The sequence below is a fragment of the Perca fluviatilis genome, chromosome 19 (assembly GCF_010015445.1).
Source record: "Perca fluviatilis chromosome 19, GENO_Pfluv_1.0, whole genome shotgun sequence".
In the NCBI taxonomy this organism is placed as follows: Eukaryota; Metazoa; Chordata; class Actinopteri; order Perciformes; family Percidae; genus Perca; species Perca fluviatilis.
Window position 1 is genome coordinate 30,563,762 of NC_053130.1, and position 24,944 is coordinate 30,588,705.

Consider the following 24,944-nt stretch of genomic DNA (forward strand, 5'->3'; position numbering starts at 1 on the left):
ATTAGCTGAACTTTATGGAGCCTATAATGTGTCTGCACTAAATGTAGCCTGTTTCTTATGTCATTTTTATATATTTTAAATGTGTAACACCATTTGAGCCACGGTGAAACGTTGTTTCGTGTATATGGTTGAAATGACAATAAAACACTCATGAGTTGAGTTGGCTGTCTCGCTGTCTGTCTGTAAATGGTAGGCGTGGCTTGGGAGTGGACTCTAAAGCAGCGAAGCAAGTGTATTCTGGGATTTGGTGCTATCATCCACATGAGCTAAAAACACATTTTCTGGCTTTTCTCGGCCTAGAAGCCACCAATTTCTAAAAAGAAAATCACATTTCTACTACATAAGTGACCCAATTTAAAGATATATTCATCTTTCCAATGGTGAAATATCCCTTTAAAGGCTTGCTATGCAGTTTTTGCAATTTCTTCGTTGTGTTTTCGCTACAGCTTCGGAATAGATATTTGGCAACACTGTAAAAACTTGCTCGGTCAGTCTGCCGTTTCCTCTTTCTCTGTTCCTCCGAGAATGCTTTCCTAGCTTTCTGCTTCTTTTTTGACGGCTCAGCCATGACGATAGTGTGAAAAACTATCGCTACCTTGTTCTTGCTAGCCGGTTCCTGGATGGGGGCGTGTATGTGTGCAGTGCCTAAAGCAATTCCTTACATCGCGAGACCTGATATCACGCTATATTTCCTGACGCTGGCGAGCCTCAAGTTGCAAGGGTGGTTTTTCCGCTCACAGGCGCTAGGGGGAAGCGAGACGACCACCATTCAACCCGAAAAAAGTCATATAACCATTCCAATGACTGCGAAGCTTTTCAGTTAAGGTAAATTAAGCTAAAAAAAAAATGCATAGTTCCCGTTTAACTGTATGGCTAACATAGTGGCTGCTGCATCTATAGTATAAGCTTATCTTCAATGTGTAAATAAACAATATTTGCTATAATATGCTGGATTCATATTATTCTATATTTTCATTTTTGAAAAAAAGAAAATTTCAAAAAATAATTTCTTAACATCATTTGGCTGCCCCTCTGCACTAACTCTGAGGAGCCCCTAGGGGTCACGGACCCCCTTTTATATATATTTAAGATCAGCTGTTTCTCCGTGAAGAGAGAGAGAGAGAGGGAGAGGTGCGCAACATTTAGCTGTTTTTTCCCCGAAAGGATGGTCAACGAGGCACAATGAGATTCGACACAGAGATTGGCAGTTGGCTCCTTAGAGGAATGTGGGTCACCACTTTGTATTTTCTTGACTTTGTTTTTCTTGAGCCGTGTAGGCCCTATTTTAAAAGGTGAACTTTCAGGTTAACACAGTTCATTCCAGTGGAATTGCTGCAAGCTGGATCCAGTCACAGAGGCAAAATAAATCTGCACCAATAATGTTGTGTTGAACTTTGGTGACCTTTGACCAGCAAATCTGCAACGTTGACCGATAGCAAGCTGCTATGACAGTGCTGACCTTTGAGATAACAGAGAGCCAAAGAGTCTAAATGTCTTATTAGCTGTTTTGCAGTGTTGTAGTACTCAAGACCGGTTTCAAGACGACTTTTTGAAGGTCTCGTCTCGGAATCAAAAATGCGACCAAAAACTTGACTCATTTCTATTTTGAAATTTGTTACTGTTACCCCCTTAACACACAATCCCAAGAACGTAAATGCGGGAGACAGGAGAAGAAACTCTGGCTGTCTGGGAGATGTCAGCCAAATCATCAGTACCAGTCTTTACAGTGGAGAGTTTTAGTACACCATGAAGACTTAAAATATGTTTTCCAACCCTGACAAGAGGATGAACTGAATGTTTCTGTGCCAACAATTCAGTTCTGTAAACACAGGACTCCAATTGTGACAGCAGGTTAATCAAAGAGAGTCCTGAGAACAGGCAGCCCGTCTTGGAAAATAGGGAGACTTGTATTCTGATTGTGAGTGTTTCAGTGCACAACTGGGTGAGTGTGCAGCAGGGGGCATCAGGGACATAAACGGTCTGAGATGCCCATTTTCTGCCCTGCTCCACTGGTGTTTTTGTCTGTTTGGAGCAGACTCTGCTGGGTTTTGTTTGAGTTTACTGGACATCTTTCCGCCATCTGCTGAAGGGTAGGACGGTTACCGCTAACCAGTCAAACAACACCATCAGTTCAGTGCTCATTTCTGTGACCACTCACTATTCTCGTGCCAATAAAAGAACAAATTAATGATTCCAAGTTCTCAGTAACATCATGCCTAAGTAGCAGATACTAAAATCTCTGATAAAATACTTATACTTATTATAATTAAAAGCATATGACTAATTTAAATGTACTGGTAGGGCATGTATTTGTAATGGGGTCTTGCCACAGTAGTTACAGTTCTAAACATGAACATTTCTTCCACTTTAGAGTTTCAAAGTGTTGTTAATGTTCAATTACATATGTAATACTGAAAGGGAGAGAGAAAGAGAGTTACAATATTACAGAACATACCGTGTGTGTGTGTGTGTGTGTGTGTGTGTGTGTGGGGGGGGCGGAGCAAAGTTGATGACGCCACTTCTCGGGGCAGCTGCTAGCTTCTCCTGCTGCCTTCATGTGCTCCTCGTAAATTTACCTGCCAGTAACAAGATGGATCCTGTCATTATTATTCCAGTTATACTGTTGTTATATTAAAGTGCTCATATTATGCTTTTTGGCTTTTCCCTTTCCTTTATTGTGTTATATATCACAATATATATATATATATATATATATATATTTAACTGCTCCAAACAGCTCTATTGTAGTGTAGCCTTTACTTCCGTGACAAACGAGCGTCACTTTGTAACACACGTTATAATGCTCGCCTAGCTGCTAGCATGGCAAGCCCTCATACTCTGCTTCTGACTGGGTAGCAGTGCTTACCTAGGTACTGTGCATATGCGACTCCTATCAGAGATGGAACAGAAGTGTTATGCCTCACTCTGTAGCTAAAACGGAGATCTCAAAACACAGGGTGAAAAGAGGAGCTACAGCAATATGTGGTGTTTTATTTTTGAAGATTAAACCATGTAAACCTATTCTGATATAACCTCTAAATACAATTATGAACCTGAAAATGTGCATAATATGAGCATAATGATGTTTTAAGGAAAGTAGGCTAACTGTCAAAAACGTTTGAATATCAAGGAAAGGAAATTCATTCTGGCTAAATGCCATCAGTCCATATTAATCTGTATTAAATATTTCTAAGTATTAAGGAGCACATTTTTAGGGAGGCCTGTGCACAAAAGATTGTACCATCTTAAAGCTGATCACATACTGAAAAGTAGGTAGTGGAATGCATCCAAATGACCTCTAATTGTCACAGCGTTTTGCTGTCTGTCCTCTAAATGTCCCATCTTGGTAGCTCCATGGGCCGCTGTGTGTCTTGCTCGTGCCCAGTACAAGAGGATCTCCAAAGGCCGCCATGCAGCAGATTATCTAAAGATTAGAGGGCTCTTTTGGTTACTTTGCATGGCAGCTGAATTGTCGCTATATTACAAGATCCACAAAAATCCAACTTGTCTGGCTTCAAGTAATGCAGTTGTGTCCAAACGGCAGCAACCAAACCAATCAGCGTCCAGTGAGGAGCTACTGGCAGCTACAGCCACCGTGCGCAGTGTGTGTGATTGCCACGACTGTTTGGGGGTTCGTTCGACCCAGTGCCCAGGACCCAGGAGCCAGCCCCCCCCTCCTCCGTTCGGGAAGGGGGAAGAGTTGCCCATGTTCTCCATTTAAGTGCTACATTCACCATACATTAGCCTGTCTTAGCATCGTTTTCCTTGTGTGTAACTTGGTGTCACTTGTGTCACACTGATTAACTAATATCTTGTTACGTTTTTGCTTCAAATGACACCGATTGCGGGACATAAGCGCACGTGCAGTTTACCACGCGAGTATGTCCGACAGCTCTTGAAGGCAGCATCGTTCCTGCGAGCGGAGGCACTTTTCTCCTCCTATCAGCGCCATTGTGTGACAGAGTCTCGGGGAGCGAGGAGGACGGTTTGTCCTTCTGTAGCCGACAGGACTCTTTAAATACCCTCCATGTTTCTCTTTCAAACTCCGGCGGACCTGGATGTGGTAAGACACCGTTTTTTGTTTTTCGAATAGCAAAGAAAAACACGCCGGAGGAAATACATTACGGCAAGGCAGTGTAACGTTAACGTATTTCTTATGAATAATAGACACGGCGGAGGTGTTTCAGTAGTGCGGTGGGTAGCGGGTTCTGGTTAAAAAAAGTTTTCGTATTAATGGATAATATCTGGCAATACGTGTCCCCGCCGCTGTACTTCCAGTGACCCTGTACCTCTATCTGCCAAAAACTCCTTCCAGTTTACAGAGCCGAGGCAGCGGCCGCCACTCTCCACTTTATCACTACGGAGAAAAGTCTGTCTCATAAACTTTTTTTTGCTTTCCCCAAATACACTCAGCCATTAGCATATAACATGCTATGATGCTATAATAAATAATAGATAGGCCTACGTTAGTCATTTCTACTAACGTTATTCTATTTTTTTTAAGTAAATAGGCTACCAAATGACATAGAATGACATACTTTTGTACAAAATACTCTTGCATGTAAACGACATTAATTGAAACTGTATTTGGGGCCAAATATGGCTTGGTTAACTCTACATATTTGAACATGTATGTCAACAACACCATATAGAGAAGATTACTCTATTTGTTTACACAAAAGCCATTTGTAAGCACACATAGGCTTGTTTAGTCTTTTTTGTTAACTTGTGTGAAGCATCTTCTTGTACACCTTAACCTGCTTTTAAGTAGTACAATGGGTTTATGCAGTGGAAGTGGAAGTGATTTGGTCTCCAGTGTTTGGGACTGTGTAGCTGTTGTGGTGAGTGGAGGGGCCTCTGTTTCATAACGTGAACAACAAAACAGCAATTTGCTCTTATACTTACTGTAATGTTACCCTTCTTCACTTTGTCACTTTCTGTGCTGTGAGCCACAAGCTTCACATAGGCCACCTCAGAACGAACCAAACTCAGCTCTCTTAAAGTGGACCAAAAAGTGAACCAACCGAAATGAGACTCTTCTTTTTCCGTTCACATGGTCAGTTTACTTGAAAGAGCACTCACTTCTCTTTCTGGTCCACTTCAGCTCTGATGGGTCCTCAGTAGGGCTGCACAATATGAGGAAAATATCTAATTGCGATTATTTTTACTGATATTGCGATATGATTCACAATATTGGAGGGAATGATCATTTTTGCATCATTATTCTCATTTTCATTGACAATTATTACAATTTAAAGAAATGTAAATGATTATAGTGTGTTCTTTTGGGAGGATCTGTACCAAAGAAATATGTTTTTTTTAGTCTGTAGGATAAAATTTTTAGGCCGGTATGTCAGCACCTCAATATGTAATTCCGAATGGTTTGACACATATTTTGCCATTAACAAATATTGTACCCCTTTGCAATTTGGATATTGCACTAGTCCATATTGGGATTTCGAAACAATTGCGATTAATTGTGTAGCCCTAGTCCTCAGGGATAAAATACATTGGCAAAAGGCAAAACGAACCTGAAGCATATTGTGTTCACAATGCACAGCTGAAGAGAACCGCGACGCAGACTTGAAGTGAACCATACTCAACGAGTATGGTTTGTTCCAGAGAGGTCTGAGTTCCTTTGGAGTAAATCACAAAAAGCAAAAATGCTGACTAATAGGTCTGAGTTTTTTTGGAGGGCTGAAACGGACCAAGTTTGAAAACGCCCCTTCTTTGTCTGTACGAGCACCCACAATTTAGACTCCCATCAGCCCACAGAGCCCTGCTTGATCAGAGCTGAACCCCTTCTGAGGAGTAGCCAGACGTAATGCAGAGTTACACAACTGCCTATACTGTAGTATGCAGATAACCACAGTGGGGGGAGGAAAGCCTAGTTTTTGCTGAGTGCGGTACCCTTCAGGAAGTCCCAGGACTCCAGGTAGGGTCAGAGTAAACACGTTGATTTTAAATGTCACTGTTTATTTGTATCTGTATGTGTATTTCATTTATTGGAATATGTCCAGTAACAGACCATGACAATGGCTAAATTCTGATCAGCTTCCACTCTACACTTTAATACTAAAGCTTTCTAAACAAAATGGGGAAAAATATCAAGCCTTTTAGTTTTAAGATGCACACCCTGATTTTCCTTTTAGCACTCAGTTGTCCCTCCAAATGTCCTCCCAGCTTGTGTCTGTAATTTCAAACTCAATACATCAATTTTGATCTGGGAGGAAATTTGGCGGATTTGGAGGCACTATAACAAAATCGTCTTTAACACAAGTCATGTCTTCACAGGCATTTTTAGAAGGCCTTGATGTGAATGTGTATGGGCCATCATGAGGTGACATTTGCAGGCTTTTATTGTCCATTTCTAAGGCTTGAATTTACAGTAATAAGCAAGTTGTGTTGCACTAGCTACCCTATGAGAGATGAATGTACTCTATATTGCATACCATCAGTAGCTGAATAACTAATAATAGTCATAAGGCTCAAGGTGCAGCAGTAAAGCTTCAAGTGCAGCAATAATATAAGGCTTGTACTGCATTCACAGGGATTATGCTTAAGTAGTAAGCGTGCTGCCTGCAGTAAAAATGATGACACTTTCAGCACTGAAGCTAGTGCTGCTGTAACAAGATTGCCACTGAGGTAATAAGGCTAGTACTGCCTTGATACACCCATGCTGCAGTAATAAGGCACATACTGCAGTAATAAGGTAGATACTACCATACATACACCCAGTGAGCAGATATTTTGACGCTGTAGGTTTCTGTAGCTACTGAGGCTTCGTCACTGGAAGTGTCAAGCTGTGTTTTCTCCCCTGAAGATGCAAAGAGTGGAGCGCTCAACGGCATGTAGACACGTCTGCTGACCTAAATCTGCTCTCTTCTTCTGCCTTTTATTTATAGACTTAAGTGTGTGTGTGTGTGTGTATGAGAGGGAGTGAGTTTGTGTGAATACACTAATGACCAGGCCCAAATGGAATCCGCAGATTATTATTTTATTTATTTTTTTCTTACAATTTTCAGGAGTCATCCAGAATGAAAATCTGCGTAATTTAGCGGGCTGTTTTTCTGCTTGTGGTGGAGATGTGTTAACATTCTTTTATTTTCTTTTAATTAGAATTTCTTTTTAATTTGTGGAAAATCTGCGAAATTTCTGTGTCCGCAGATTCCGTGTGGCCCTGCTTAATGACCAGAAATTTTTGTGGCATACACACACTTATTGTGCATGTATGTATGTGTCGTTATGACTTATTGCTCAATTCTGTAAAAGTGATAAATGATGTTTGTAAAACAGTGGATTCTCTTTAACTAACATAGTACATTTAGTCTTAAAGAATCAGGCATTGAAGCACAGGCACCTGTCAGGTCTCTCTGTTGTGATTGACTTACAGTGTGTTTTTTTGTCCAGCTCAATTCTGTCAATGAAGGAAGAATATTAGAAATTTAGAAAGGGTGTCACGATTCTCCAAATCCTTGATTCGATTACATTTTCGATTCTAAGGTCACGGTTCGGTTCAATTCAATTCTCAATTCAATTTTTTTTTTTAAAGCACAGGGTGCTATGCCATTTTTAGACTAGACTTTTATGCAATACAATATCTGACCTTTGTTCGCAATGTACCACACTACATTGTCAAATTTAAAACCTTTATTAACAACATAATGTAACAATAATCAGGGTTCGTACGGGTGATTGAAATCCTTGAAAATTGAATTTTGATGTTGTGTTTTCAAGGTTTGAAAAGTGCTTGAATTTTAGATAAAATGCTTGAAAATGTAACTATTTCTTTTAAAACAAATACCTATCTGACTGAATAGTTTGTTTATTAAATGGAGAAATAAAATGTTGGAGAGCCTTAAATTAAACCTGCTCGCTTGTGCATGTGTGACTGCGATCTGCCACCACGCCAAGACCTGCCCTAGGAAGCAGCTCGATTGTTTGGTGTAAGGCATTTCACCTTGAGTGGTTAAGGTTAGGATAGCCGATTGGTCAGGGGATAGGACCTGAACAAATGGGGTTACATTACCTTGTGTAAACATAATGGACACCTGTCCAGTAAATGCTATTGAAGGGCGGGTCTTGGCGTGGCCATAGTGGGATTTGTAATATCGCTGCCGGCAGGTTGTCGTTTCAATGAACGTTGGCTGGAAGATGAAAAATACAAATTATGGATTAAACGGGGACAAACCCTAGGAGTTGCCTCTTGTAAAGTCTGCAAAAAAGACGTGCAGCCTTTCACAATGGGCGAGTCTGCGCTCTCGAGTCACATGAAGTAAGATTCAAGTAAGCCAACTGAAGTAGCCTACTGTACACGTTAGCGTAAGTTAGCGCCTATTTGTTTACGCTAGTAACTTCTAGCTAGAAATTCGCAGGCTAAGTGACTGTGTACTTGGTGTGATAATGTAATGTTAGTATTGCATGTCCGTTATGGCACGTTCATTTGTGGAATTTGCAGTGAACATAGCCAAAGTTACATCACAGTAACTGTAACGTTACCTGCAAATTAAAACCTGCAAACGTTAGCCAAGTGCATAACAACAATCGTTGATTGCTGAACAGAAATCGTGTCAGATGGAGTGTCATGCAACGATACAAGTAGCCTACTGTAAGGTTGAGGATGGCCTTATGCACTATTTGCACTGCTCTTTTCCAGTAGATAAATGTAACTGTCTTGGCAATGAAATACTTCTTTTTTTCAATTAATATATGCTATTTGTCAGGCAGGTGCCTGTGCACTGTCAGTCTTCTGGGTTAAAATGGAATTACAGGTTGTTGTTGTTGTTGTTGTTGTTGTTGTTGTTGCCCTGTCTCAGATTTGGTTCAAACCTTGTCTATATCAAGAATGTGTCCCAAAACCAAGGCCTGTAAAATATTTCTGTTCAAATCCTATGTCTTCATATTTTCAGCCCTTGAAATTACTTCAGTTTTACAGCCTGAAAATCCCATTATCTGGGAAGCAATATTTGGACATTAATATAAATGAAAAGTATTATTCATAGGCAGCCCAAACTTTATAGGGTGGAAGACAAACGTGTCAATATGACTGAACCGTTAAAAGTTTGTACGGCATGCCCTACATGTGGAAAAAAAGTGTGAAAAGACTGACATTAAGGGTAGCATAAACTTTGAGCAAAATCTAAGAGGGTGCAGCAACTGTTTTCCTGGATTTAGTGTGATTTGACACAGAATGACCCAGCGGCATGTCATTTGGCACAAATCCTCCCACTCAGTGCTACTCTCCATAGCTGTCTTACTGTATGTTATATTATGAACCATGAAGAGATTAAACATTTTAGTGAAGTGAACCTGTCGAGTGATTTTGTTTGGGGTAATTGTTTTTTTACATTGACTCAGGCAGGTTAGATAGCAAGCAAAGTGTAAATACAGTGATACATTTTGAAAAATAAAACTTGTGTTTTGCTTAAATATCTGATCCTTCTGCTATTACGAAACACAATGTTGGCTGTTTATAGCATTATGTCTTTTAATGTGACAAAAATCCTAATAATAATTTTGACTATGTATTGGTATATATTTTACGGTGGTGATGGGTGCTGGAAAAAGCTTTAAAATGGACCTTGAAAGTGCTTGAAAAGTGCTTGAATTTGACCTTGGAAAAGGTGTACAAACCCTGAATAATATATCTTCAGTCAATTGGAAACTTGACAATTTGTCAATAAAGTAAAAAGAAAAAAAAAGTTTACCGACAATCCTGAGGGCAGACGCTTCGCAGCACACAGAGTTTGGTGTTTGAAGCCCTCAACGTCGTCTTCCAGGCAGCGCTGCCTGGAAGGTACTAGGATTAGGCAATGGTTTTGGCAAACCCCCAGGAAAAGCACCATGTCTTAAAGCCCCCATGGGCTTAGCGGGTAAGGGTGGAACTGCACCCCATGGCCCAGAAAGACTTTTCACATAGACTTTGCATGGCGAAAGAAACTTCTGTATTTCAGCGGATATTTTTTTCGGGGTACATCAACTTACCAGCCCGAACACTTAAAGGGTCCTTGTTTAAAACTTCACGTTTTTAACATTTTAACATTCACTAGTAGCCGAATCCAGAGTTATTAAACTAGGCGAGCAGACCTGCGGGACTGCGTCCGCTCGCTCACATGACCGTTCTCCCGTGGTCCTGTAGCTGTAATAATGGATATAGCTAATGGTTGTAATTCAACATGTGTTCTATTAATACGTCCATGGTATTATCTTATGATACATCCGAGGGATGTATGTATGCTGTAAAGCCTGTAACGTGGCTGTAACGTCATTAGCGTTTTCCAAACTGGCGGGGCTATCGGCTAGTAGCTAACATCAGTGGTAGCTAGCATGGATGTAAGAGAACGGTAACACTATACATAGCTATATGCCTACATAACTTTACTACAGACATAGTGATTACATCGCCTTGGTTCTCTCTTATGATACATCCGAGGGCTGTATGCTGTAAAGCTTGTTACGTGGATGAGCTCTGTTCACGAAACTGCAGGCTAACCTTAGTAGCTAGCACTAGCTAGTATCTAGCTAGTAGCACGACATAATGATTAAATCTCCTTGGTTGTCTAAATACATCCATCATTTATTTAGATAAGCATGTAATCGATCAGGAACAATGAAAACACAATGTTTAACGTTAGTGAATATTTTAGACAGTGAAAATGGCGAGTTCATGAGTTTGCATACTTGTAAGAGACACGAAAGAGAAGCTCATTAACGAGCATGTTGCTACCAGTTGCTACAACAACACAAACAAACTGTTGCTGGTGCGCATGTCCATCGTGAAAAAACAACCACTGAATGGGAAAAGGGTATTTTACAATAACATTGAACGCAGCACAACATATGTGTTGCGTTCACATAACGGCAGCTGCAGACTGTCATACGTCCCCCTGTTGGAATCCTCTACAGTGAAATACAGACAAACTTTTACACCATTTAGCTGTCAGCATTTTAACCGTGTTTAATCCAGCTGCTAGCTAACGATAGGCTAACGTTAGCTGCTGCAAAGTGTAGTGTTAACTAGCGTCCCGTGCAGCGATGTTTCGGTTGCCTCTAACGTCCGTTTAGGAGCATCAGAGAGAAGCACAGGCATTTAAGTGGCACCGAAATCCGCATTGCTATTTGGTCCAGTAGATTGTAGCTGTATTAGCACCGGGTCTGGGTAACCAACCATAGTAACAGCTGAATATTCTATCTCATGATGGAAAAGTAGAGATGATTGTAGACAAAAATGAAGAGAGATTTTATCTTAGTTTTTATTTTATGCAAAACATTTTAGTCTCGTCTTTTTTCTTCAACAATAATGCATGTTAATTTAGTCTTCGTCAGCGTTTTTGGACATTGGCACAGTCTCGTCACATATTGAGTCTCGTCTCGTCTGACGAAATTAACACTAGTCATGGGCCAGTCAACGCGGTAGATCCGAGCTTTATGCGATTTTGAGTACTCTCATTGGAATGTACAGGGCTTCCTGCCGAATGCTGTATCCAGTTCTCTTATTAGATCCATGAGTTATGGTTGCAGACAACGGTCGCAGCGCTGCCTTGAAGGCTTAGTTGGGGGCTTAAAACACCATCGAGCCAGAACAGCAGCTGAGCAGACCGAGGCTTCAAAACGTGCATGCAGGCTGAAATTCAACCGTGCGGTTTTGTTGGGATAAAGCTATAAGCAGAAGGAATACCCGCTAGCTGCTAGGCTAATGTGCAATGGTAAACACATAGAATATGGTACATGCACATAGCAGAGCTTGCAAACTGTGGCTTTTTTGTCGACAACGCGAACGTTGTCAACATAACTCACTGGAAATCCAAAATACTTCCACACTTTCACACACTTCAGTGAAAGAGGATGGGGCTCAAGTTCTGTCGATGGGTCTCCTGCATCTGCAGTTGCCATGCTATCTTTTGACTGGCTCTTGCTAAGTTACAGGCTAGCTAAGTTACTGACTCGCAGCACGTCAACACGTGTGTTTTTTTCCGCTTGACAAGCCGACCGGACGTGACATGGGGGCCTTGCAGTATCGACGATTCCATTTTTTTATTCAAAATTCAAGATTGTGACTTAATTTTGGACACCCTTAGAAACAACAAACCCTAAAATAGCTGTATATGTACCCAATGAACTGGCAATTGAGTTTGGTTTCAATATGAGTCAGGGAAAAAAAGGTTTTACATGTCAGTGGCTCTTGCTGTGTGAATGTGTGATTAATCTCCTAACTTCAGACATCTTAACTTGCACCTTAAATACTGTAAATCAAATAAAGATAGCCATTCATAAAAGAAAAATAGGATTGCTTTCACAAATGAATTGTAATAGGTTAATTGGGCACACAATATTAATTAAAAGCAACATCCTCCACATACAGCAGTGTTTCCCACACATAGACTGTGTGGCGGTGCGCCTCACTATCAACACCGGCCGCCGCACATTACGTTTAGTTATTCATTTATTTTTATTTTTTTAAATGCTATTTAAAACATGTTCTTCTGCCTGAACCGGAGGTATCAGTCTGAAACAGAGCTGAAAAGTCCGACCAGTGTAATTAGTTATGTTATTAATTTGTTTACAATATTTTCAGGCTTCAACCAGTGAAAGACAGGTCAGGGAGAGAAAGAGATATATTCGTTAGGCATTAAAGTAGGAAAGGAGGACAGCATCCAACAGCGTGTCCTCAGTTTTTGACACAGGGTGACACCCCGCGCCACAAATTGCTTTCTAATCTGTGGGAAACACTGTACAGACACCAACTATCTCATCTTCTTTGTAAAGGTCCAATCCACCCTGAGCTTGCCATGCCGGCGCTCACTAGTGTCTTTATTAATGGGATGCTGCATGTTGCACAGTAGGAGCTGTAGTGTTTTGTAACCAGGTCTGTCATTACGTAAGAGATCAGAGTGAATTCCTTGTCTGATACCCAGATGACCTCTGTCACATGGGCATTTTATGATCACTATGAGGGAAAACACACACACACACACACACACACAGAGGTTTGTAGCATGCACACATACAGACATTGTTTCTAGCGGGGCTATTCAGTACCTGAATCAGAACAAAAAAGCTTATTCAGCTGTTGCATGACATGTTAATGTGTCTTGGATATTTTTTAGGGCTGTCAGCCTTAACGCGTTAAGCGCGTTGCGATTAAGGGCCAAGCATAACGCGTAAATTGTTTTTTAATCGCATTAATTTATTTTCACTTCACTCGGCTTCACATCATGCCTAACAGGCTACTATTTTGACCCTTTGCCGCACCTTTACTTACATTGACATATATATTAATGGACCAATAGACCCCGTTGCTCTGGACGGAGACCAGTGAAGGCTATTAGAAGCACTTTTCCGGTGATCTCTTGCTTTACTGCGCTGCCTCCAACTGACAGAGACAACGTAAATGTGACGTGAGCAACGTGTCTGAAAGTTGTAAGTCTTCTTGTAGCTGTGCCAAGCGAAATCTCAATCATTTCCAATCTTACAGAGACGGAGAGTGTAGGTATATGTAAGGAGATAACATAAGCACAGGCTAATTATTGCTAACTAACATGCTAGTTAACATTCGTAATTAAACCTAAACAGCTAATGTAAGTCGAAACTGCCTGCGAGCTTCTCCTGTACTATACGGTAATTCTTCTACTGTGCGACAGTAAGTCACTTAGTTATGACACAATCGTTAGCGTATTTTTACAAAAACGTCTGCTACGGAGCCATAACGTGAGGTACAAGGTAATGGAGCCTTTTATACATTGTCGTGTTTCTTTAGAATTAAACAATGGACAAATAGAGTCTTTAAACGCTTCAGATGTAAAGTTATTCGCAGTCAAGTGACGTAAAAAAAAAATGGCGGTCAGTGGAATGCTAACAAGAGGTGATACCTTTGTAGCAACAAAATGGCGCCATCGGAGGTTCGCGTTCAGAAGCGAAGCTTACCCCCTTGTTTACTTATCATCAAGCTGCCATACTTCCTCGTAATACATCCTCCTCCTGCAGGCATGATGGAGAAATGAAGCAGCAACACAATTCTGAATGGCGCTTTTTATTTTCCAAAACTCCCGGACGGCTCGTAGACAAGTTGAAAGCCACATGCACATTGTGTAAAGCCGAATTAAAATATCACGAAGCACGTCAAGCTTGAGCTACTACCTACGAGCTAAGCATAGTACAGTTAACGTGACTCAGGTTGAGGCTCAGGCAAAGCAATATTTTGGAGAGTGCTACTCGCCGACCTGTTATTTAAACCAAAGTGCAAAGTGCTAACGCTGTCTCATCAACCGGTGATCACTGGACGTCAGCGAGTAATCAAAATTATTTAGAAGTTACTGCACACTATATTGACTCTGGTAAGTAGGGTTGGTTACCGAAACGTGCCGACCTAAACGGTAGTAATGAGACTGAATAAGAACGAAAATTTCGACGAAACGTTAGCCTACCTTTAGCTAGCAGCTGGATTAAACACTGTTAAAATGCTGACAGATAACGTTAAACAGTATAAAGTGTGACTGTATTTAACTGTAGAGGATTCCAACACCGGGACGTTAACAGTCTGCTTTGCAGCGCAGCAGCTGCCGTTGTCGGAATTAACAACACAGACGCTGTGTTCACTTAAAACAGGTAGCCTCGTGGTGCATTCACAGTAATTGTAAAATACCCTTTTGCTGACTGTTGTTTAGTACCCTTCTTTTTTTTTCTTTTGTTTACAGTAAATAAATAATAAACAAATACAAATCTTAAAGTCAAGTTCATAAAGTAACTTTTTTTGCATTCATTTGATTCCCAATCAAGATACACTGGTAAGAATTGCTTTCCATTGTTAATATGTACTTAAAAACTGTTCTGAAATACAAAATAATATAATTTTAATCATGTGATAAAACATGTGATTAATCGCGATTAACTATAGAAATTCAGCAATTAATCGCGATAAATATTTTTTTATCGTTTGACAGCCCTAATATTTTTATATGATTATCTTGGTAATATATCACTTCAAATGTATGTTGTATGAATTTAATTACATACATTCAGGGTTTGACATTATGTTTGCACAGCAGCCACTGTGGCTAGTGGTTTTCCAAAGTTAGCCATGCAGCATTTTCACTAGCCACAGAAATTAGGTTTTATTTGATTAAAGTTAAAGAACTAGATTTATAACCCTTTTTAAATGTAAACAACAAACCAAATCAAGACCACATAAAGTGTATAGGCTCTAACACTCCAGTGATGAAATATTCAGCTGTGACAAGGTTGTGTGTAAAGCTCCTTTTGTATTAAAAAAATGCAACCGATTAAGACACAGATGTAAAAAAAGAGTGGCTTCTTATTGCATAAGTGGTGCAGGGGTGGAAAAGATGAATTGAAAACTCAAGTAGTCAGCAGCTGACCCCCGGTGACGAGAAGCGGAGCAAAAGTTTGTTGCCTTGGTTGCACCATTTTCCCGCCGCAGCTTAGCTGGTTTGGTGTGCGAGATTTGGTGACCATCGGGGTGGACGGACCACCATGCCGCCACAGTGGCCTACTCCAGCGACCAGGGTTTCAATATTTTGTTGTTTCCTCAGAATTAAGCTGCTATGTGAGAGACACAGTTGCACAGGGGTGCGTACCTACTCAGCACAGAAGTGACGGTACTCAGTTAGAACAAACAGTACTCATGTGGACAAAAATCAGAAGTGCCGGTACTCAGGCTTATTCATTTTGATTCTTGCTCTCCTTTTCCATCTGTCCTCCCTTGTTGTTCAGAAAGATTTTTCAGCAATGTCAAAATAGAAGTGTTTTCAAGATTAGTTATACTGTTTGGGGTCAAGTATGCAGGGTTTAAGCTCATTCTTATAGGCTATTTGACAACTTACTGTAGCTAACACTAGTACCAGTGCATGGTCATAATATAGCTAATATTCATAATAATATTGTAATATTAAAACGTTGGCTGCAAAATTGCACTTACAGACACTTAAAGGTGCACTATGAGTTCCTGCATGGTTTCAGCGCGATTTCATTTTTGTCTCAAATTGTAGGCATCGCTCCTTGATCCGCTAGCTGCCTGCCCCATGAATACACTGTGAAAAAGCCCGGTCTCGGGAGACAACACAGGGGTCATAAACGTCAAACAAACACTAGAGGCACAGGCTGTGCACCAAAATACAACAAACCACTCCAGCCAATCACGACAAGATGGTTGTGGGAGGGGGTGGGGGGTTAGTGACAGTCAGTTAGTCATGACAGTTACAGAAACATGGGGGGAGGGGCGAGCTTACTCAGTTTTGTTTGGAATTTACTTGGAACGTCAACAGAAGTGACCATGCAGGAACTCATAGTGCACCTTTTTAAAGCTTTAGTGCGTACATTTTTGATATTAATAAATGTCCGTTACAGTCAAGCCATTGCCAAATGAGTTGCTACAAAGCTAATTAAGACTGTCAGCTCCACACAACTCTCTCTGTATTTCTCAATATGGCTATGTTCAGAAGATTGTGTCGTCCGGCGACTTTCGTGTGCAGAAACACGAGTGAAGATAATGACCTAATAATGAGAGTCCATCATGTTTTTTTAATCCTCCGTGTCCTCCTTGGCTACTAGCAACTGCGTGGAGGAGGGGAGGGGGCTGTGCGCGATCACGGTAGGCTTGTATAATGTGGATTAATGTTGTCAGTACTTAGAATTCCTCATGGAGGGAGGGAGACAGAAACTGTGCACTATAGCTTTTAGATAAATAAACACGTTTAATCTAACTATAAAGCAGGGAATATCTTTCTGTGTGTCCTTGGCATATCTCGAGAAGCGTTCATCTGATCTTCTTAACACTTGGCGGGTGTATTGCGGGGACGTGCATGTGGAATTTGGTGCAATTTGTAAACGTGACACGTTCAATTTTAAGCGACCACTTCTGTTAGTGTCTCTGCTGACTAAAACGAAATATGGCAGAGTCGACACTTAGCTCACGTTAGGTTGGGGATTAGCAAACTGTGGCTTTTCCGCCTTTAATTGATAGGACAGCTAGGTGAGAAAGGGGAGAGAGACGGGGAAGACATGCAGGAAATCGTCACAGGTCGGATTCAAACCCTGGACTTCTGCGTTGAGGCATAAGCCTCTCAGTATATGTGCGCCTGCTCTACCCACTGATCCAACCCGGCCACGAAATCACGGAGGTTTCTGCAGCGGTCAAAAGCGTCACTGACATGTTAACGTTTTTTTTTTTCTATTCTTCAGTCCTTTTCCTCTTGCTGTTTCTCTGCCAACTGTTGTTGTTGATAACTCCTGTCCCCGGCCGCTGCTTCCCCCCTCTCCCCCCGCCCCCATCACTCGCTTGAACACGCCACCTGGTGCTAACTGGCTGGAATAGTGTTGTTTGGCTCGTGCACACCTTTCTGTGCGGGCTGTGTAGAAATGCAGATTTTTTTTCCAGCGCACACAGAAAATAAGCTAAGCGACCGTGAGGAGATATTTGGTGAATTTGACAAAAAGTGTATTAGATTAACATTGCTTACTACACCCAGTGTTTTACCTAGGTTTGTGGAAGAGTGAGGTGCTGGGGGGTTAAGGGGTCCTCCCTCAAGAAAATGTTAGGTTTTTCAATGAAAGAAAATATGCAATTTCACATCATTTTGGACCATTATTATCACCATATCTGTGTCTAAAACGTTGGAAAAGTTAACGCTTAAAAAGCTTAAAGACAAAACTTGAACCTAAAGAAGTCCACTGGGGACCAACTACAATCATTAGATCTTAGAAAAGTATTTTAGTTACATTCATTCTTTAATAAACTTTGAATAAACTTCTTAACGTTATAACTTATTTATGTTTATAAGCATCTTGTAAGGTCCTATACATGTTTTATTACAAGCACCTTAAGTTACCAAGTATTATTTTAACTATCCAGGTACTCCCCTCTCTTCTCACTAAACACAATCGTGTTTCACATTAACGTGAAATTGACCGAAAGGAAAAGCAGTCCGGTGAGAGCAACATTTTTTTCACAAACACCACTAAGACACAAGGCAGCGCTTTCTACAGTTACTCTGGTGTCTTACTGATTTTAGCAGCTTTTCCCTAATCACCTGCTCACAGAAAGTCAGCATCATCTGAATGTATTATCATTTTGTGTTTTTTTTGTTTCGAAAGACGAGTCTCGCCATCCCTCGTGCTGCGGCAAAATTAAATCTAAGTTCTACTTGGTGGTGGTTATGTCAAAACAAGCGACTAACACGCCTGTCTGGAAACTAATACCTCCGCTAAGTGTATATTTCACCGGTGTTTCTGACTGTGAGTAGCCACGACTTGGGTGTGATTTATTTTCTGAAGTGTGGATTGGTAGCTGGAGAGATGCCAGTTTACCTCTTGAGCAAGGCACTGTACCTGCTCAGGGTGCTGGTCCAGCACTGGCAGCCCACTCACTCTGACATTTCTCCATTTGTGCATGGATAGGTCCTGAGGGTGTGTGTGTATTTCAGGCCTGTGTGTAGTGATTTCAAAAACAGAGTGTAAATTGTAATTTCCCCACTGGGGATCAATAAACAGTATAAATTAAATTTATTAACTGTTAATAGTAAAACTATTATTACTGCACAGTAAAAGTCCTGCATTCAAATGTTTACTTTAAATGAATAGTCCAAGAGAGGCATTATCGACACAATGTAAATTGATTAACGTCTTTTCAAGGTGGAGCTTTCATCTCTAATATAATGCTGGATAGTTAAATGAATAATAATATTAGCATCATATTTTAATTGTGATATTTTATGAGTAAAATCTGAATCTGCAACATAACCAGTAACATTTCATAGTCATAATATAGTAGTACAATGATTTCCTCTGAAGTAGTAGTATACATTAAGTCGGTAGTATACAGTTAAGTTGCATATTTTTTAAGTGCTTTGGGGGCCTTTTGTAAGTTATTTCAGGGTAGTTTGGGTTAGAATAGTAACACAATTATAATCATTATAAATCTATACTGTAGCTGTTTGGGGCCCAATACCACAGGCCAAGCTATCTGCATGTTCCAAACAGGCTTGTGTTGAACCGGCACTGCATTAGTCACCTTCAATATTTAAACCATGACCATCATCAAACCTCCTGTTGGCATTTCACCATTTAGACCAAATGTGAACAGAACCTTGATTTGTTCAACCCTTGTGTTGTCCTCATGTTTACAAAGTTTTTTAGATCAGAAATATGGGTTTCTTTCAACCAAATTGCTGGTGCATGAATGTACATTGTATGGAACCCATACAACATTCTTTGCAGGTAAAATGAATGATTACTTTCATTGCATTTTGGGTGTTTTATTCAATTTTAATAATAATTAATAAATGGTTTCAAAACAGCATCCTGACTAAACCAGTCTTTGATTCACTCAACATCATAAATTCTACAAGGACAAGTTCATGGTCGAGAGGAAGACAACACAAGGGTTAATGAGACGTCTTGAACAGTTTAGTTGGTGTCACTTGAGTGTCACAGATAGTCGCAGTCTGGTTGAGAAAAGACACATACTGTATTTTCCTGGTTTAGGGTATTTGCCTGTTTTATAGCAGGCCCATGCAAAAGAGCCAGTTGATGATGGTGAGTCTTGATGACCTATGTCTAATTGTAGCACTTTAAGCAGTGGTAGAAACAGTAGTAGGCATAGTCATGGTGTAACTGTATCTTAAAGGGGTGATAGAATGCAAAACTGATTTTACCTTGTCATAGTTGAATAATGACAGTTTAGTGGGTAACTAGGACATACATAGAACCTCTAAATCCCACTGACACCTCTTTCCTCTGCAAATCTCTCTATTTGAAACTGCCTCTGAAAACGGGCAAATCTCAACGAGCCCCATAGTTGACGTCAACTATTGCGGCTCCTCCTCATTTGGCTCTAGTCTCTGTGTTTGTCACGCACCAACATTTGCATAGGCTACACAACTGACCTGAGATCAGTTAGTCTTCTGAATCTAGGTCATGCAAATCTCAGAAATTGTATACATTGTTCATCTGCTATTTTACCATTAAATTCACTTTTGAGACTTTTTTATGCGAGAAATCAACTATGTAGAGGTAAAAAATGGGCTGTTTTACGAAAATTGATGTCTAATTGCAAATTTTGTCCGACTGTGTCGGAATTCAGCGGCCAGTGCTGCCTGGGTTGTTGCCTCGCCGTCCGGCCTGCCTTCCTTCACAGACCCCGGCCTTCTGTGAGCTCGATTGAGCTCCGTTAGGCTGGCAACCCACAACACTCCATACAAAGTCACCGTTTTGGGCTAATGGACTACGAAACGCCGCTGCTCTGACAGAGCTCCAGGGCCTGCAACTCCCCTCTTCCTGCTAGCTAAATGCCCGGTGTATGTGAGTGAAAGCACGGTCAGCGAGCTTGTTACGCCAGCATTCTCTTACCACAGGTTCCAGTTACTCTTTTAATGTGTGTAATTATAATGTTTTGAGTTATTTAAACAAACGATTGGGAAATAAACGCCGCTTGTCCGTGAGTCTCATTGATAGAGCCTGCGGCTGGATGGAGCTCTATCAATGAGAGCTAGCTAGCCTCCTCTTAGAATTCCTCTGGAATTCACAAAAATTCATTAACTTGAAATCGGACACCGTTTTTAGCTTTATAAGACATTTAGTTAGATGTTGATATGTGTGGACCGAAATTCAAACTGTAAATATACTCGAATTACCCCGAAAATGAAGCTAACTATCCGTGATTTGTAGCTACATACAGCTAGGATTGAAGGGACAGTTGCAGCTAACAAACCCCTTACAGTTCACAAATATTCATTAACTTGAAATCGGACACCGTTGTTAGCTTTTTAAAACAGTTAGTTAGATGTTGTATAAGTGGCGTGACGAAATTCAAACTGTAAATATACTCGAATTACGACCAAAAATGAAGCTAACTAGCCGCAATCTTGTACACATAGGCTTGAAGGGAAAGTCGCAGCTAACGAAACCCTTACAGTTCACAAATATTCATTAACTTGAAATCGGACACCGTTGTTAGCTTTATAAGACATTTAGTTAGATGTTGTATAAGTGGCGTGACGTGTGTAACATGTGGTAAGAGATTGCTGGTGTAACAAGTTCGCTGACCGCGCTCTCACTCTCACACACGGGCCATTTAGCTAGCAGGAAGGGAGGAGTTGCAGGCCCTGGAGCTCTGTCAGGGCAGCGGCGTTTGGTAGCTAGTCCATTAGCCCAAACGGTGACTTTGCGCGAGTATGAGGTGCTGTGGGCTGCCAGCCGTGCTGGAGCTCAATCGAGCTCACAGCAGCCCGGGGTCTGTGGAGGAAGTCAGGCCGGGCGGCGAGGCAGCAACACAGGCAGCACCGGCCGCTCAACTCCGACACACAGTTTTACCAAATTTGCAATTAGCCATCCATTTTCGTAAAACGGCCCATATTTGAGCTTTATATAGTTGATTTCTCGCATAAAAAAGTCTCAGAAGTGAATTTGGTAACGAAACATTGCAGTGTCTGGAATATGAGATTCTGTCGCGTCTCTAATGTGTGTGATAGAATGTATTGTGTATTGGGGATTCGCTCAACCAATCAGCACGCGTCTCTAATGCGTGTGTATGGCGATTCGCTCAACCAATCAGCGCGTGTCTCTACGTGTGTGTACGGGGATAAGGCTCAACCAAGCAGCGCGCAGCCAGTGTTGGGGAGTAACGGAATACATGTAACGGCGTTACGTATTCAGAATACAAATTATGAGTAACTGTATTCCGTTACAGTTACAATTTAAATCGTTGGTATTTAGAATACAGTTACATTGTTGAAATCAATGGATTACATGACGATACTTCTCTGTTTCACGAGTTTATTCACTCTGACTAAATTAAGGCAACTCTATGCATTTTCCAGAAGCCCCGATATGAAATCGAAAAAAATAGCTATTTGCGTGCTCAGTCACAATGGAGTCGGAACCGGCACAACAGAGCCAGGACAGGAATAAGTTTCTATCTTGGAAATTCAAACAGCATTTCACATTAAAGAACAAACAGGGAGAATGAAATACAACTGTGCATTGCAGCCTCTGCAACCAGCAACCAACCTCCTTTCAGCGTCCAAATTACTCCACCTCCAACCTGAAGAAGCATCTTAAAGTAAGCTATTTTTTTAATTAGCCAAGGGTAGTCGTCTGCTGTAGTTTTACTGGTCACCTTGCTATTTTAACATTGACGTGCGACTTTACATTCTCCTACATGCTGATTTACTAGCTGCAGAGCCGTTTAAAGACTGACTAGCCCCGTTTGACATGCTAGCTAACGTTAGCTAAAATTAGCTCGTGGTAGCAAGACTGCAGTTAGATTTTTGTAGTATGCAGTTCGGGACTACCAATACAATAACCTATCTGCTTGTTCAGGTACACATTCAGCTAGTTGGAATAAAAAGAACACATCATTATAGGCCTGTTTAGTAAGCTGGATGTGATAGCTGCATTCCTACACTTATAAAACGCAATTCAATGTGGAAGTAATCCTGAAGTAATCCAAGTATTCAGAATACGTTACTCAGATTGAGTAACGTAACGGAATACGTTACAAATTACATTTGTGGGCATGTATTCTGTATTCTGTATGAAATACGTTTTGAAAGTATCCTTCCCAACACTGCGCGCAGCTCATCTAAATATTCATGACCATACCATATTTGGAAGAAAAGCTCTTGTAACAAATAGGGCCAAAACACAGGGATGCATAAGGGCCAATAAAATATCAACCAGGCCATTTTCAGCCCAACTAATGTTAAATACCCCATTAGGAGACCATAAGGAACAGTGTGAAATACCCTATATAATCATTCTATCACCCCTTTAAGTTGTGTGTGGAAGCATAGCTGCTATTAAGCGTAGTCAGGCTGGTCAGGCGAGCACTACAATGCACTCTTCCTCTGGGTTTTGTCTGGAATGTGTTTACTAGTTCTACATTGTGTCTGTGTGTGTGTGTGTGTGTGTGTGTGTGTGTGTGTGTGTGTGTGAGAGAGAGAGAGAGGCCAATGAACACACACACACACACACACACAGTAGTAAGTTGGACAGGGTTGTCCTCGTGTGCAGAGCTGGATGTATTACAGTGAAGAGGAGCAGTGGAAGCACAGTCATGGCTGCGAACTGAATGAAATACATGTCATACTGAGCATGCGGCACACACAGTGCTACATTCATCCACCTGCAGCAGCAGAGTGTGGAGTGTGTGTCCATACTTTGTGCATCCAGAGAACCTGAAATAGTCTGATGTGGAGGTGAGGGGGAGGGGTGGAAGTGCAGCTCAGCTCAGGCATGGAAACTAGCGTATCCGGTTACAGGATCATAATATCACTGCAGAGTCCATCCACTAGCACTGTAGTACTGCACAACACACACACACACACACACACAACACAGCCAGCTCCTGGAAAAATATGTTCGGCCCACATGTGGGATTGCAGGCATGCACGCACGCACGCACGCGCACACACACACATACACACACTCACTCTCTTTCTCTCTCTCATGCCTGCACACACACCTGATCTGCACTCTAAATGTGTAAAACATGTTTTTATGTTTTACACAGAAACACAAAACAGGTTTTACACCATAATTTTGTGATTAGATTTATACTCTTCAATCATTCATTTATATTAAAACTCACAGCTTGTTCTTAATGGTCTATTTTTCTTTGCCCAGACCCACTTCCCTGAAGTCATCATCAACTTTTAATGTAATCTTGTCTTAAAACACACGCACACGTGAGATGACTTTCTTTTTGAGATGAAATTTCAGATTTTGATGCTATTTGTTTGTATTGTGTCCTTCAATGTCAATTAAGGGGACAAAGTGTGTGGGCTTGGTTGTGTAGACGTTTCAGAGTAAAAAGGAAAAGCCCAGTCTGTGTTGGTTCTTTTTTTGTATCAGGATATTTGGTGATATTTTGGGCTGTAGGCAAAATTAGAGTGTTTATTTTGAGAAATGTTATTACCTGAAGTTCTTTTCATAGATCAGGTCGCTCTGCTGGAAACAACCATTTATGAATCAATTTTGATTTGTTTTGTATGTGTTTCATTTTTGAAGGTGGTTTATAAGATATATAATATAATTATAAGAAAAAAGAGGAAACACTTCAAATGGAACACATTTCATAAGATGTCTTATTGATTACATATATTGATTAAATCATAGACAGTCCAGTTAATGTTCTTAGCCTCTGATATGATAGATATGGTGCAGTTTGATTTCCCAGAACAACATAGGCAAAATAGCAAAAATATACTGTTACTACTTTATCGCCATCACAATATCGACTTGCACAATATACACATGCGAAAGGCTGCAACATACATACAACATTGACACTTTTTGTGTTAGTTGAAAGAAAATAAATCCTATTCTTATTCTTAATTTTATAAAGGACAACACACATTAATCAGCATTTCTGTAAATGTGCCAGTGTTAGCCAGCTGGCTAATTCTCAACTGTAGTCCTTTGGCCAGATGTTTTTAGCACAGCAAGACATTAGTACAGTTTAAACTATACAGAAAGACGTCAAGAAGACACCATACAGCTAGAGCAACAAATAAGCTTTCTCAGTAAGCCATGCAGAGCTTCCTGTAGGAAGCAGCAAGACATTAGCACAGTTACACATCAAGAGTACCCCCATTTAGTATAAAAAGCCATGCAAGCATCAAAACACAGCCAAGCAACACAGACCCAAGCCATCTTCTTGCACCGTTCAACCATGCAAAGCAGTAACAAGCAGTAATAAAAAGATGAAATAGGCTACACTTTAAAATGTAACTATTATTCTTTTTTTAGTGGTGCCTTTCATATTCAATTCAATGTTCAATTTGTTCAATAAAAGAATGTTGGAAATTATTTATTTTCATTTGTTTTAAATTCAACAAGCAATTAGTTGATTGTATGACTACTGAAAGCAGCATAAAGGCAAAACAGAGTACACTTTAAAATCACAAGTAATATCGTTATCACGATATTCA

General features: G+C 40.7%; 1 protein-coding gene across 6 annotated transcripts in view; it reads left to right on the plus strand.

Annotated features, from left to right (window-relative positions):
• Window positions 1–24,944, plus strand: part of sertad2b (SERTA domain containing 2b) — a 94,556-nt gene that overhangs the window by 57,708 nt on the left and 11,904 nt on the right. For 3 of the 6 annotated variants that reach the window (XM_039783831.1, XM_039783830.1, XM_039783828.1), the window contains exon 1: window positions 3,914–4,063. The exons of the other annotated variants lie outside the window; for them this stretch is intronic. The gene's annotated coding sequence lies outside the window, so the exon portion shown is untranslated. Of the gene's footprint in view, window positions 1–3,913; window positions 4,064–24,944 lie in introns of those variants that run through there. 6 annotated transcript variants of the gene reach the window in all.